Source organism: Telmatherina bonti, assembly GCF_933228915.1.
Source record: "Telmatherina bonti genome assembly, chromosome: 20".
Classification (NCBI taxonomy): domain Eukaryota; kingdom Metazoa; phylum Chordata; class Actinopteri; order Atheriniformes; family Telmatherinidae; genus Telmatherina; species Telmatherina bonti.
In genome coordinates this window covers 21,342,824-21,355,949 of record NC_136618.1, presented here as the reverse complement: position 1 = coordinate 21,355,949, position 13,126 = coordinate 21,342,824, and the positions used below count along the sequence as shown (strand labels likewise).

General features: G+C 40.0%; 1 protein-coding gene across 1 annotated transcript in view; it reads left to right on the top strand.

Moving 5' to 3' along the window:
• The first annotated feature begins 1,465 nt into the window (after nucleotides 1-1,465).
• tmem108 (transmembrane protein 108) overlaps nucleotides 1,466-13,126 on the top strand; it is a 49,853-nt gene continuing 38,192 nt past the window's right edge. Inside the window, exon 1 of the mRNA XM_079259962.1 lies at nucleotides 1,466-1,511. The gene's annotated coding sequence lies outside the window, so the exon portion shown is untranslated. The remainder of the gene's footprint in view (nucleotides 1,512-13,126) is intronic.

The following is a 13,126-nucleotide window of genomic DNA, read 5'->3' as shown; positions in this document are numbered from 1 at the left end:
GATTGTATATTTGGCATATCTCTGCAGTGTGTCATGTGGCCTTCAAACTTGAGAGGATAAGTGGAAAACAATAGATATGTCAAGCCTTAAAAGAAAGCAGTATCTAACAGATATCATTTAGAAGTGCATCAGGTCTACAGCTAATCCATCTGACCTACTGTTGGCATATCTCATCAGAAATGGTCCCCATTAAAGGGTAGTTGCCAAAACGTCATTCTTAAGGAAAGGAAATAGCGAATATAAGGCAGAGATATGGCGAAAGGCAGAAGGACTGAAGTGAAAATCAGTAGCAACAGGTCTTGTGAGACCTGATTCCTCTCCAGAGCTTGGGCCTCAATATTTTTGAAGAAGTAGGGGAACATTGTGGCAGATTGTAACAAAGGGCAGCAAAATCCATAAGAGCTTTTAAATGTCCTAGAAACCTGGAGAAATATCACTGAAGACTAAAGACAGTTTAAGATAGCTCATCTAAGATGGGTCAGATGCAAAAATAAAAAGTATAAAACGCTGTCATCAGCAGCTATGGGGGACAGGTTTCGACATGAATTTCTTAGTAAAATATTTGGGTAAGTTCTTTAAGATTATGTCTGGAATATACTCATTTCATTGAGACTTTAGCAAAGTGTAATTAAAATATATTATTGGACCAGAAGTAAAATTTGGGGATAAATGTGGGATAAAGCTGTTTTTTTCTGACTGAAAAGCTTTAAATATGGTCATTTTAGCCATATTGTGCAGCTTCCTGCGTCTTCAGCTTGCTGCAGTTTGACTGGTCAGGGCATGAGTGATGATGTCTAAATTATGTTCCCGTCAACAGGTGGCCCATGAAGGTGGGTTAATGCCCCCTCTTTGCAGACTGGCAGGTAGCCAGGCGCTTAGTACAGCTGGCGCTTTACTTCATCAAAGTACAACTTCATCTTCCCCTGTAAAGTGTAGGGACAGTGAATCTCACCACGTCCCTCCGATCTGGGAGGAAACTCTGCAGCAGTCCTCATTAAAATTCCCCGTCCGTACACTTACGGCGGAAAAGCTCCTTTTTGGTGGGTGGCACCGGCGTCCTGCGCGCTTTTAATTGCGCACAAAGCGTTAAGGAGCGATCGCGGATCAGTGTTTCCTCACTGCCCTGTGGCGAAGAGTCTCTTCATATTCACGTCCCGCTTATTTTTTATTTTAACGGCGTCGCCGCTCAGAGAGGAAAGGTGGCCTCACGCGTCCGGAGGTCCAGGAAGGGGTGGCGCCCTGCGCATCTGATCCAGCGCCTGGAGACACAAGTGTGCCGCCGCTTCCAGCAGCGACACAGTCTGCGTCTACAGTCCGGCTCTGAGGCTCCACTGGCTTCTCGTTGAAGCGCATGATTTAGCCATTTCTCAGTGGGGAGGGCGGGAAAGAGAACATGTGCGTCTGGAGGCTGTAAAGTGTGACACAGCGGGGTTTTTTTGGGGGGGGTGGGGGGGTTGCTGTTCTCTCGGATACGCGAAGTACCCGACGTTACGGCGCACCTTGTGTAATAGGTAAGTCGCCAACAGCAGTTTATCTCTCTAGTTAAGATCCGACAGCGCAAATCTGTTTTCCTTGGGGTGCTTGTATTGATTGCTCCTAGAATAGCCTACCTCGGGGGTATTGATTATGTTGAGCATCCGATTTGGGTTTTCCAGGCTTTTATGAGTAGCAGGGACTGTGCCAGACATGAGGGGGGTCTGATAACCAGTTCAGCGCTGCAGAAAATGCCACTGCAACATTTCCTACTTTCCAGCCTATCAGCTGAAAGGTTCAATGATGTGTGGCAATGATGTGGATGCTGAATCTGGCAAGTGGCAAAATGTCATGATGGAAAGTTAAGATGCTGTTCACCTCTAGAAGATTCCTGATTCATCAGTTCATTGGATGAAGGAATGAGTGTGATCACACTTTTTTTGGGATATTTAAGATAAAATCAGCATTTAAAGTCTAAATCATATCTCAGAACTTGGTTCTGGGTGAAATGACACTTTGAGAGAATTGATTTTTTTTTTTTTTTTTTTTTTAAAGACATTTGCATTTTCAGTTTTCTGACAGCAATAATTAGCTTTTCCTCCAGACAAAGTTTTAAAAGACTGATAAATCTGTGATTTCTACAACTCAAATATGTGTGCCGTAAATTCCCTTCACATTGTTTATAGCTTCAGCAACATGGCAGCAACAAAACAGACAAAAGGAGAAACTGTGTTAAAATGTTGGAACGTCAGCTGCATCACCAAACATCCCTTTCATGAGTGGAGGCTCCAGCTTTGTTATCAAGAACAGTGGGCTCGCAAAGAACACAGCTTTAAAGTGTGTACTAATTGAACCTCCTCACCCTCCCCATTGTATCAGGAATGTTTGGTCGCTTTACTCTCAACAGAATTCTCCCCCCCCCCCACAGTCCTTTGTTCTGGGGGTACAATCCTCCAGTGCCATGTGTGCTGTGGTGGGGGGAGGGTGCCGGGTCAGCCAGGGGATTGACATCTGTAGCTGACAGCTTCCTCGGGGTGAGCTGACATGCTGGTAAACCATGAATGAGTATTAGAGAACATGAGCCAAGCACTTAATACTAATGAGGACATTTATGCCTTGTGCATGATGCTTAAGGACCAGAGGGATATCATGCAATACTGTTACTCTCTCATCACTTATTTAAAGTAAATAGTGTGTCAAGTTGCTGCTCAGTGAAACTGTATGTAAAACATGTCAAGTTGACATTGCTTCCAGATCTTGTTGGCACTTTGGTTGGTAAATACCAAATGTGCTCAAGTTTCAACTCGTTTTCTCACATCTTGTCTTGTATTTAACAGAAAATATCTTGATTTTTGACGTAGGGAATAAGCTATTCTAAGACGTTTATTCTGCTTCTGTGATGAGTCTTTTTCAGTTTTTGTTTCTACCAGTTTTCATCACAGAGGATTTCTCAGCACTTAGAGGACATGACATCCCTGATTAGTTAAAGCTTCTTCAGACCGTAATGAAACCAGAACAATTCAAGCCTCTTTGACTGACGTGAGGACGGTTTCCATCAGAGGATTTCCCAGTTAGGCTGTGATGATAGAGGCCAAAGGGTTTTTTTTTTTTTTTTTTTTTTTTTAGTAATTTCAACACTTTTCCTGTTAAGTGTGATATCTTCTTTCAACTTTGAGAGGAATTCTCAGCAGACAGCAGCTGAATAATCTCAACAGCTGCTCTCTTATCACCAGTGTCAGGAAAAGTCTACGTTAACAATGGAAAATCACCCGGAAAATATCAACTGTCCCATCCAGAGCGGCATACCTCTCTTGGACAAACTTATCGGGGAATTTGCAGGAAAAGGGAAACGCTGCTTTCTGACTCCTGCAAGCTGATGGGAAAGCGTTGGGAGGGCATGTGGCCACAACAGCATGAGCCGGGTTTTGCACTTGTAAGTAGGCGTCCCTCATGACTGGTAGAGAGTGGTACATCGCAAGGTGGAATGCAGCCCCCATGGGCCTCTCATGCTACAGAGTATGTGCTCAGGATGGACTTTGCGCTTTCCTTTAGCCTGACAAAACAGCAAGTGAACAAAACAGGATTTTACCCAAGCAAAGGGAAAAAAACCAGCTTGTGGCTGTTTTGCTTCCTGTGTTTTCTGGATGCTGGGCAGCATTGACAAAAGCACTCAGCTGCTTTCAGAATGAACTTTATATGAGTCAAGAGGAGGTTCATACTCAGAAACTACAGGGGTAGAAAAGCAAACAGCCACTTATGATCCTATCAACGAAAAAGTCCTCCCTTAGGACTAGAATAAGCCACACAACTGCCTGACCTCTTTCTCTCAAGGTGTTGACATTTGAAAGCCATTACAGTATATAGAACAGTATCAGAGTAGGCTCTGTTTGCCCAGTGGGGGGTATCAGGGGGAATAATATACCACGCGGTGTCTCAGGTAAACAAAAAACCTGGCAACAGCTGTAAACCCACCTAGCTTCTGCTCACACCAAGCAGAGGCCACAGGAAGGGCATCTTGAAATAGAGGTGGGGGGCATTGGTAATGAATAACTAACCATTATGATGATTAAAGGGGGCGATGGGCATGGTGAGATTAGACCGTGGGGACCGTTGGAGCATGAGGTGTTTACAAGGGGAATTCCTCACATTCCTCAGCTGCAGCCATGCCACTCTAATCTGCACCTCCACCCAGTGATGGTTACCCTCTGTGCCAAGAGAGACCCAAGGGCCCAGAAGGGCCAATAACTCCTGTGTCAGCAGGGACCTGATGTTAATGTGTTATGTAAGGTGATTTTTTTTTTTTTGAGTGTCAATGTGAAGACTTTGAGTATTAATTAGATCATACAGCAGGTTAGGAATTCTACCCAACAAGTCAGTGGACAGCGCAGATGTATGTTTTTTTATGTGGTAAAGGTGAGAGAGTAAACATGAAACCTTTCATTTTTATTAAATCAGTGTTGCAAAATGAAGAGCTTTACTTGATAGGTGTTTCTGTAAAACAGTCCTTTAACGCAACAAAGCGGCTGTTTTTACTTGTATTAGCAACTTGTTCAGGCCTTTTACTGTGGTCCAAACTATTGTGACGGTCACCATGAAAACCATGAGTAATATTTAATGAAGCATCTGAATCACTTAAAAGTTTATTGTAATTTTGTGGCAATAAGCTTGGGCATTCATAATTCCAAGATGATTCATCCTGATGGCTTTTGAATAGTGGTCTTGAAGGGTAAAATAATGGAACCAATAAATAAACCAATTTCTCACAAAGAACGAAAAAAAAAAAATACATAAAGATATATGTTTCTGGTTGTTCTAGTTATTTTGTACTTTCTGTTTTGTTCTTTATGGAACATAATTCGTTTTTTTCTAAGTTTTTATGCTTTTGTGTTGTCTGACATGCTGCATTCTGCACCTCGGGGCCATGGTGTATTCGTGAACCTCTAGCTTTTCCTTCAGTGTCACCATGAGGTTGTTTTGCTGGAAAGTTCTTGACAGCCAGTGGATGAATTACTCTGACATTTTGATCATGTTCCTCTTAGCATGAACTGACCTTTTACACTGCAAACGTTCGAACACATAGCAGGAGAAGCACACGTGTCATTCATACCATTTTACAATAACTCCTCTATATGTGTGAGCAGGTTTATAAAGGATACTTGTGCTTGGTGCAGCTTTGCTGTTTGCAACAACAGAAGAAAATCATTCAAAAAGACTTGTAGTATTATACTTTACCTGATACATAAGGTTAAACCCTAAGAAAAATTACATTTACCTCCTTCTAGGTGCACTGCACAGCAGACTTGTTTATGTTTTCTAGTACTTCACAGTACAGCTAATTAGTATAAGTAAGATTTATTCAGAGGAAAATATTCATTTCAGCTCCTTGGAAGAACTTATTTTTTTCTTATACCTAATATTCTGTGCAAAGATGGAAGCAAATCTGTTGTTCTCTTATACAAGGACGTCAGAAAGCTTAGCTTAACTTTACTCTTTACCCCGACAGTGTGTAAAAAGCTTCTTTTCATAGCCTGAGAGTAATTAGTTAAACATTCTGCTTTAACAGTGTTTGCTTGTGTTGGAACATCAGAGTCCCTTTAATCTGATTGCTTGCTGTCAAATATGTCAGGGAAGCCCAGGAGAAAGATCCTGGTGGAATTAAAAAAGTGAAACGGAGAGAGAGAGAGAGAGCAAGTTGAGTCACCCAGAAAGCAGAAATTATGTGATTCAGGATCAATCAGTACATTTTCTACAGGGCAGATGTCTGGATCTAATAGGATTATGAGGAGGCCGGATGAGAGGACAAGAAGAGTCTTGGGGTAGCAACATGTCACTCCTGCAAACCCATCTTGAGCTGGGTGGGGGCTCATGTGACAGAGGGAGGACTAGCAGGTGTCTGTCTGATGATTACTGGGTGTGAGACTGGGCTCACCTGCAACAACTATTCAAGGGTTTTCAATAGACTGGAGGTTGTGACCCCAGCTAACCAGGAAGCAAACACCATCATCTCACCTGGAGATGTGCTATTCTGTCAGGTTTAAAGAGAAAAGAAAGCATTTGTGCAGTTTCCCTGGCAACATCTATTTGAGTATTTGTAATGTCATTGGTAAACTTTGCTCAAAACCTTTACTTATTATTTTTGAATACCCTCAAGCCCTTCCATGCTAAGAGATGAAGCTTGCAGTTTGAAGCTTTTGAGCTTGTGATGAGCTGAAATCAAACCTGATACTCTGAAGATTAAAGTGGCACCATATGCTAAGGAATGACGAGTCAGCCCCCTGCTATGCTAAAGCTAATTATTGCTCTTTTATTTAACTATCAATAGCTAATTGTTGTGGCAGACTGAGGTGACAAGAGGGAACAGCTTCCCTGTCTTTTCTGAAGTGCTTGGTCATCTTTACTTTATCCATCTTTCTCTATAAATGGAGACATTTCCTGCTCCAAAAACACACTGTGTACGTCTGTTATCACCTGCCAAGGCGAGTTTGATTTTGTGACTCACACTGGGTCCAAGTAAAGGAAGGCAGGAAAGGAAATGGGAAGCTTCTGGGTTTGTAATAACGTTGCTTTCTTTTGGTGTTGTGCCCATGTCACATATGACTTATTTCATGGCTGCTGGAGAAACTGATTGATGGACCCAAGAGTGGCACAGCTAATGTTCATCACACACAGTGTTTGGCAAGGCGAGAGCAGAGTGCTGGGCCAGGTCACATTAGATATGAGGAAATATAGGAACATTTATTTACAGAGAGCACTTCTGCCTCAACAAGCCAGTCATCATAGTAAAATGCTGCCATTTTACATAGAACTCACTGATTTATATAATCTTATTGTGTCTTTGCCGTTGTTTTGTTGTTTTTTACTAGTCTCACAAGGCAAAGCTGATATTCAACCGGTGTATCCCTTATACTGTAGCATCTGCAGCTCACCTGGGATTTCCAAACTCACAAATAGTTCCAAACAAAGTAGATGTTTTCTGTGACTTCTTAGAGACTTAGTCTTATAATGAATAATAGATGTGGCAAGAACAACAAATGAATTTGCACAACCTGACTTCAAAGGAGGCTTTGCATACTTTCAAAGAACGCATCCAGTCACTGCAGTTTTTCCTTCCATTGCTCGTGTACTTGACCTGCTCCTTACTATTCATGCAACCATAATTTATAAACTGCATGTCAACAACCAAGGAGGGTCCTTGTGAACTGTTTTAGATGCTGAATTTAATATCAGCTGGACCCATCTGCAAACGTAGACCCATAAACCATGAGTTGGTGTTATTTTTTGTGAGACAGTTTTGTCTTCTTTATCATTTATTCTCACTAATTTGTTCAATTTTGGCACCAAAACGACTTCATTACATGTCCAAAAAAGGTCAAATACGGACACCTTGGGTTGTTTTTGCTCCTGAAAAGCATATATGTATCTGATCAAACACAAAAAAGCAGCGTTTCTCTCTGCTAATTTATTAGCTTCATAATAACATTACAGGAAACATCATTTTATGGGTAAGTCTTTGATGGAAGCTAGAATGAAGATACAATATTTTTCTGATGTCTTCTTTGCCAAACATGTCGTGGGTGCTGACATTTATTGTAATCAATGAATTAAAGATTGTAGGGAGAATTCATCAAAATGAAACCATCAGTACTTATGCTCAGTCAGAGAGCGGCGTTGGCGCCCATTCTCCTCCTTCGCTTTGCTCTGTAGACAAAAGGGTTTTGTGTCCCCCGGGGGCTGGAAAAGTGTTTAAAAATCGGAATTTGTTTAGAATAACAGGGTGGTGTGTTGCAAAAAAAAAAAAGAAAAGAACAAAAGATATATATATATATATATATATATATATATATATATATATATATATTTAAAAAAAAGAAATCTGTAATCATACTGTGGGATTTTGCTTGTGTTGTATGTGTGTTGGTGCATGTGTTTGTGGTGCTGGTAATGGTGGCAGGCATGGCGATTTGGCAGCCACATCACCATGGAGACAGTGGCATTTTGATGTAGGGAAGGACGTTGATGTAGTAACTAGATTGGCAGCTAAAATGAGCAGTGAAATCTGACTGGGCAATCATCTGGCTCTGCAACCAGAGTCACGCTCTTCTCATTTACTGAATCCCCCTAACATACTGTGTTTCTGGCCCAGGACCGCTGATCCACAAAAGTCATGTTCACACCCAGATTATCTTGTTTTTACAGAGAATGGACTTGCTGCGAGCAGCAGGGAGGACAAGGTAAATGAAACTGCTGCTGAGGCTGCTGGAATGGCTTGCCTTCCCTCATGAAGAAGATGAGGAAAGTGTCCTTTAGGGAAGAGAGATGACTTGATATTTTGGGTTTGTCATAAATTGCAATAAATTGGACACTGTGTACTGAACATACCAAGCAGTTTACTGTGGGATGGAATAATTCAAACACTGTGTTGATCATCTTTCCAATCATTGTTGGCACTGCCCTGAGTACATTTGCATTTTTCTTGTTTCATTTCCACACATAGTTGCACAATATAGATCTGGGCTTTCCAAATTTAACCCCCGAACGTTTTTTTACATGGAAAACAACAGAAAATGAGGTGTATTGTTGGTATATTGTAGCTAAGAGATCATAAATATCAGACAAAATTAGTTATAAATTCCCTGTCACCATCCCCAGAGCTCCAGATTTATGCTTCGTCTGCAGCCAAACAAACTGCAGGCTGATTGAAATCATTGTTCTTTGTGTTGTTTTTTTTAAAGTGCAGCTATACATAAAGTCAGTAATGTAATCAAATGCAGGAAGTTGATACTTACATATGTAGACCATGTGTAAGTATAGCTGTACGTGGATCCATTGTGTCCACATTAGCAACTGTAATGGGTTCTTTGAGTTGGCCTGTAATCCTTCTTTGGAAGAAGGATTTGTGAACTGATGGTCAGTGTCTAGCTACTGATCAACTTTAATGCCATTTTCCTTTAGAATAAATTTTGCTATCAGTGATGACGAGCCGGTTACAGCTGGTTTGGTTTGATGCAGAGCTGTGTTACTTTTCCAAACACAACTCACAACACAGGTCTTGTAAGTGAGAGAAACAAACTCTCATCTGTCCATAGGTTTTCAAACAGGCTTCTGTTTGTCGGCTATGCATACCGTTGTTGAGCGTCGTCATGATGAACATTAACAGTAGCCAATTAGAGAGAGGTCTTTAATGGCTCAGATGTGAACATCATGAGGTTTTGATCTCATGAACTATGACACAACTTCCTCACCAAGTGGTCTTTTGCTGGTCATCCACTCTCTGGGGAAGAAAATGAAGGTTCCTCAACTGATGCGTAATCAGTCTGATGGTAGATTGGTGGAGTCCAAACTCTTTATAGATGGTTTTTGTAACCTTTTCTGACCTGATGACCATCAACAACTCTATTCAGATATCTTCAGAAATCTCAGTATGTCATGATGCACCCCCCAAAAAGAGTCATCGTGAGTGTCCGACTTTGTCTCAAGATGTCTTTTTGCTTCTTTTAAATTCTCTACAACATGAAGAGTAAATCTTCATTGCCTTAAATTCAACATTTTGAGGTATTTATGTTTTATTTATTGTTGTACATTTCATCAGTTTACACTAAATTATCAAACGGGTAACTTCACCAACACCATGGTTGATAAGCTTTAGGGCCGCCAAATGGGAGATGACATTTCTAACTGGTCTAGAGGCAATTTTAACCATTTTATAGATGAAGTGGTTAACTTTTGAGGATAGTCAGCCATCTCACATTTGGACTTTGATTGAAAATGCTTTAAAACTGATTTCCAAACAGGGACAGTAACTAAAGGATGACTGAAATTGTGGAGCAGGCACATCCAAAGTCTGAAAAGGCTCACCTAGTTTGGTTGGTATGTTTTGCACACCAAATTTTTTGCCTTTTAAAGACTGGGTGGTGTTTTCCTAGCATTTTCAGTCATCCATTAGTTTCCCTCCCTGTTTAAAAATGCTTTAAAACTTATTTTCAAACAGGGAGGGAAACTAATGGATGACTGAAAATGCTGAGGAAGCACACCCAAGGTTTTTAAAGGTACATAGTTTGGTTTGCATGTCTTGCACAGAACTTTATTGCACAAGTAACTTGTTTAAAAAAAAAAAAAAAAAGAAAAAAAGACATTTAAAACCACAGGAATCCTCTACTGAATTTAAAACAATTGATGCATGACCATTTTTGTCATTTGTAGTGGAGAACTCATCTCCTGCAGAAATTGCCACCGCTGCAGCTCTTAAAATACCTCCTGGCTTCCTCTGCTTTCCTCTGTCTTTTCTGGTCATTCTTTACCTTTCTGCTGATAACAGTTCATGGTCCACATCCTGCCATATTGTCCCATATCCAACATTCGAAAGGTGTGAGAAGCTGCTAAGTGATGGAGTTAGAAACACCTGCTAATTCTCTCCCAGCCAGGTCTGTCTCCCTGCGGAGCCAAGTAGCTGACATTTAGCTAACACACTCGCAAACAGGACACTGGAATGTCATTGACATTCATTTAGTGTGGCATTGAATTTGCTTAGTCGGGTTTGTTTCACTGCAACCCTGCTCGATGGTTGTTTTAAAGGTGGAGTATATAAGATTTTCAATATTTTCAAAATAAATTAACTAATAAAATAACTACAATCATAATTATGGTTTTTTAAACATGTAGGTTCCAGTCTGTCTATATTTGATGCATTATTAAATTACATTAAATTAAATTACATTAAATTAAATTAAATTAAAGTTTAATTAATGACAAATGACAAAAAGCATTCTTTTTTTACTGGTAGGCAAACATTTAAGAAGGGTCTTTGTCATTAATTAAACTTGTAATTTAACAACATATCAAATATGGACAGACTGGAACCTACATGTTTAAAAAAAACAATCTAATTATGATTGTAGTTATTTTTTTAGTTAATTTATTTTGAAAATATTGAAACTCTTACATACTCTACCTTTAAAGCAGGACTGAGTATCACAGGATACTTGCAGTTTCACTTTATGAAGCCAAATATTTTAATTCTCAAACACAAGAGTTTGTTTTAAATTATGCTCAACCATGTTGCATCCAGTCGATTCATAATAAACGACCCAGGTTTATTAAACTTTTGAAAGTGTTGAAGGACTGATCCCACTTGCTGGTGTCTTGGTTAATTGATTGTTCTACTGCATCAGGTGGTAAAAGTGGCAGTCAGACTCAGGGGATGTTTGCAAATGTATTCATTAGTCGGATAGTTGGGGAGTATGATTTATGATGCTCCCATGTTCTCGTGTAATGAAATTGAGCAATCATTGTGTTTATGTTTTTTGCTCTTTCACCTTTTTAATGTAGGAACTTTGGGGGTGTAGATCATCTGTGCTTTATCGCTTAATTATGCTGTCTGGTACTTACCAAACAAACGACCCGCAAGCTCTTCTTCTCCTAAGCTCCATCTTTAGCCTACTATGGCAGGGAACCACTGCTTCATTTATAATATTAAACATTAACTGCTGACTATGTGTGTCACAGAGCTCGTTCAAACCGTGCTGAGTCTGGCTTGTTCCTACTGTTTACACATTCATTAATTCATCCATGAGTAATGAAACCAACGCTCATTTTTCTCCTTAAAGGCAATTTGCACATGAAAACACCCTCTCTCAGAGGCTGCCGTTGGGCATCTGGGCCAACATTTGTAATTAGCATGCGGAGTGATTGCACTGATTGCTTCATTATTTCTCTGATAGGCATCTGTAAGAGATATTTGATGGGTGTTGAATTTGAGAGTAAGCCATGGAAAACTGCTTAAACCCCATGTGTACCATTACCTAACGGCTATAGGAAAGAGGTTGTTCACTGGAGTTCCTCTTAAAGGGCTTAACACTTGAGTTCGAGCCTCTTGCATCGCACTCATTTCAAAAAAGCATCCTTGTATAACACAACATAAACGCATTAATCCGGATGCACTATGTGGAATTTAGGTCAGAAGAGTTGAGTTGTTAAACAGAAGTTCATCATTCGAAGCTGATTCAGAATAATTAGCTTGGTTTGTTCGCTGCAATTCAACCTGATGCTTTGATAAGGGCAGCAATTATCTACCCATGATTACTTTCATACACTGATGCTGTGTGTCAGAAGTTGGACTCAATGATGAGTCTAATCAGTCTCATTGAAACTGCAGATTTTAAAAGGTTGATGTTTCAGAAGGTTTTTTATTTAGTTTTTGAGGACATAATGTAGAAATAAACACAAAATAAGGGTTTAGTGTACTACCTGGAGCTGTATATCTCAGTTCTCTTGGGCCTATTAAAGTAAGAGTTGTACTTTTTTCCTGTTAAAACTAATAGATTCTGTGTGTGCATCTTTGCACGTCGCTGGGGATAAAAGTCTGAGCGGTAGTTAGCGCAAACACTAACAACACTAATACTACTGGGAGCTACTATGTCCCCCTAGAGATGCCCACTGCTCCTTTTAAGATGCAAATTGTGCGGGTTTGGTCTGACATACTGAAGTTACATTTAATAGGTTTATTTTTCTGTTTTATAGCATTTCTTTGTTGCTAAAATCCATTCTGTTCACCCAACTTCATACTCAAGGATAAAACCAGTCTGTAAACAAAACAGTCTTCCTGCAAAACCAAACTGGTTTCTGACAACTAACAAGCTCTGGAAACTACAGAGAGCATGACGTAGTGGTGCACACTGATGAGATCAATTAAAAATGATGCTGTTAAAGCTAGCAAAGCAAAGTATAGCTCAGCAAACAGAATTGATCATGTTCAGGATCCATTGTTCCAAAGAGAAATCAGTTTACACAAAGCCATGGAGGGTGAATTACTTTCATGAAATTACAAGTTTGGCATCTGGCTGTGTCCATGACTTGACCGTGACAGGAAAAGAAACTTAAAACCGTTTTGGACTGTGAGTATTGCAGGAAAACTATGTTGAATATTGATGTACTTTCAGAGACACAGTGATCAGATGAGTGTTAAATGAGAAGTTAAAATTGTATTGAATGGAAATTGATTGAAGCCAGATGATTTAGCGTATGACTTTCAGATCTATTGCATTTAAGTAGAATTATGGTTCACATCGAAGAGTCGAGGACTCAGTGTTATCTGGTGAACATTTTCACATTTTTCTGACATAAGTAAAGAAGTCATTTCTTCACATTTCTGCTGATA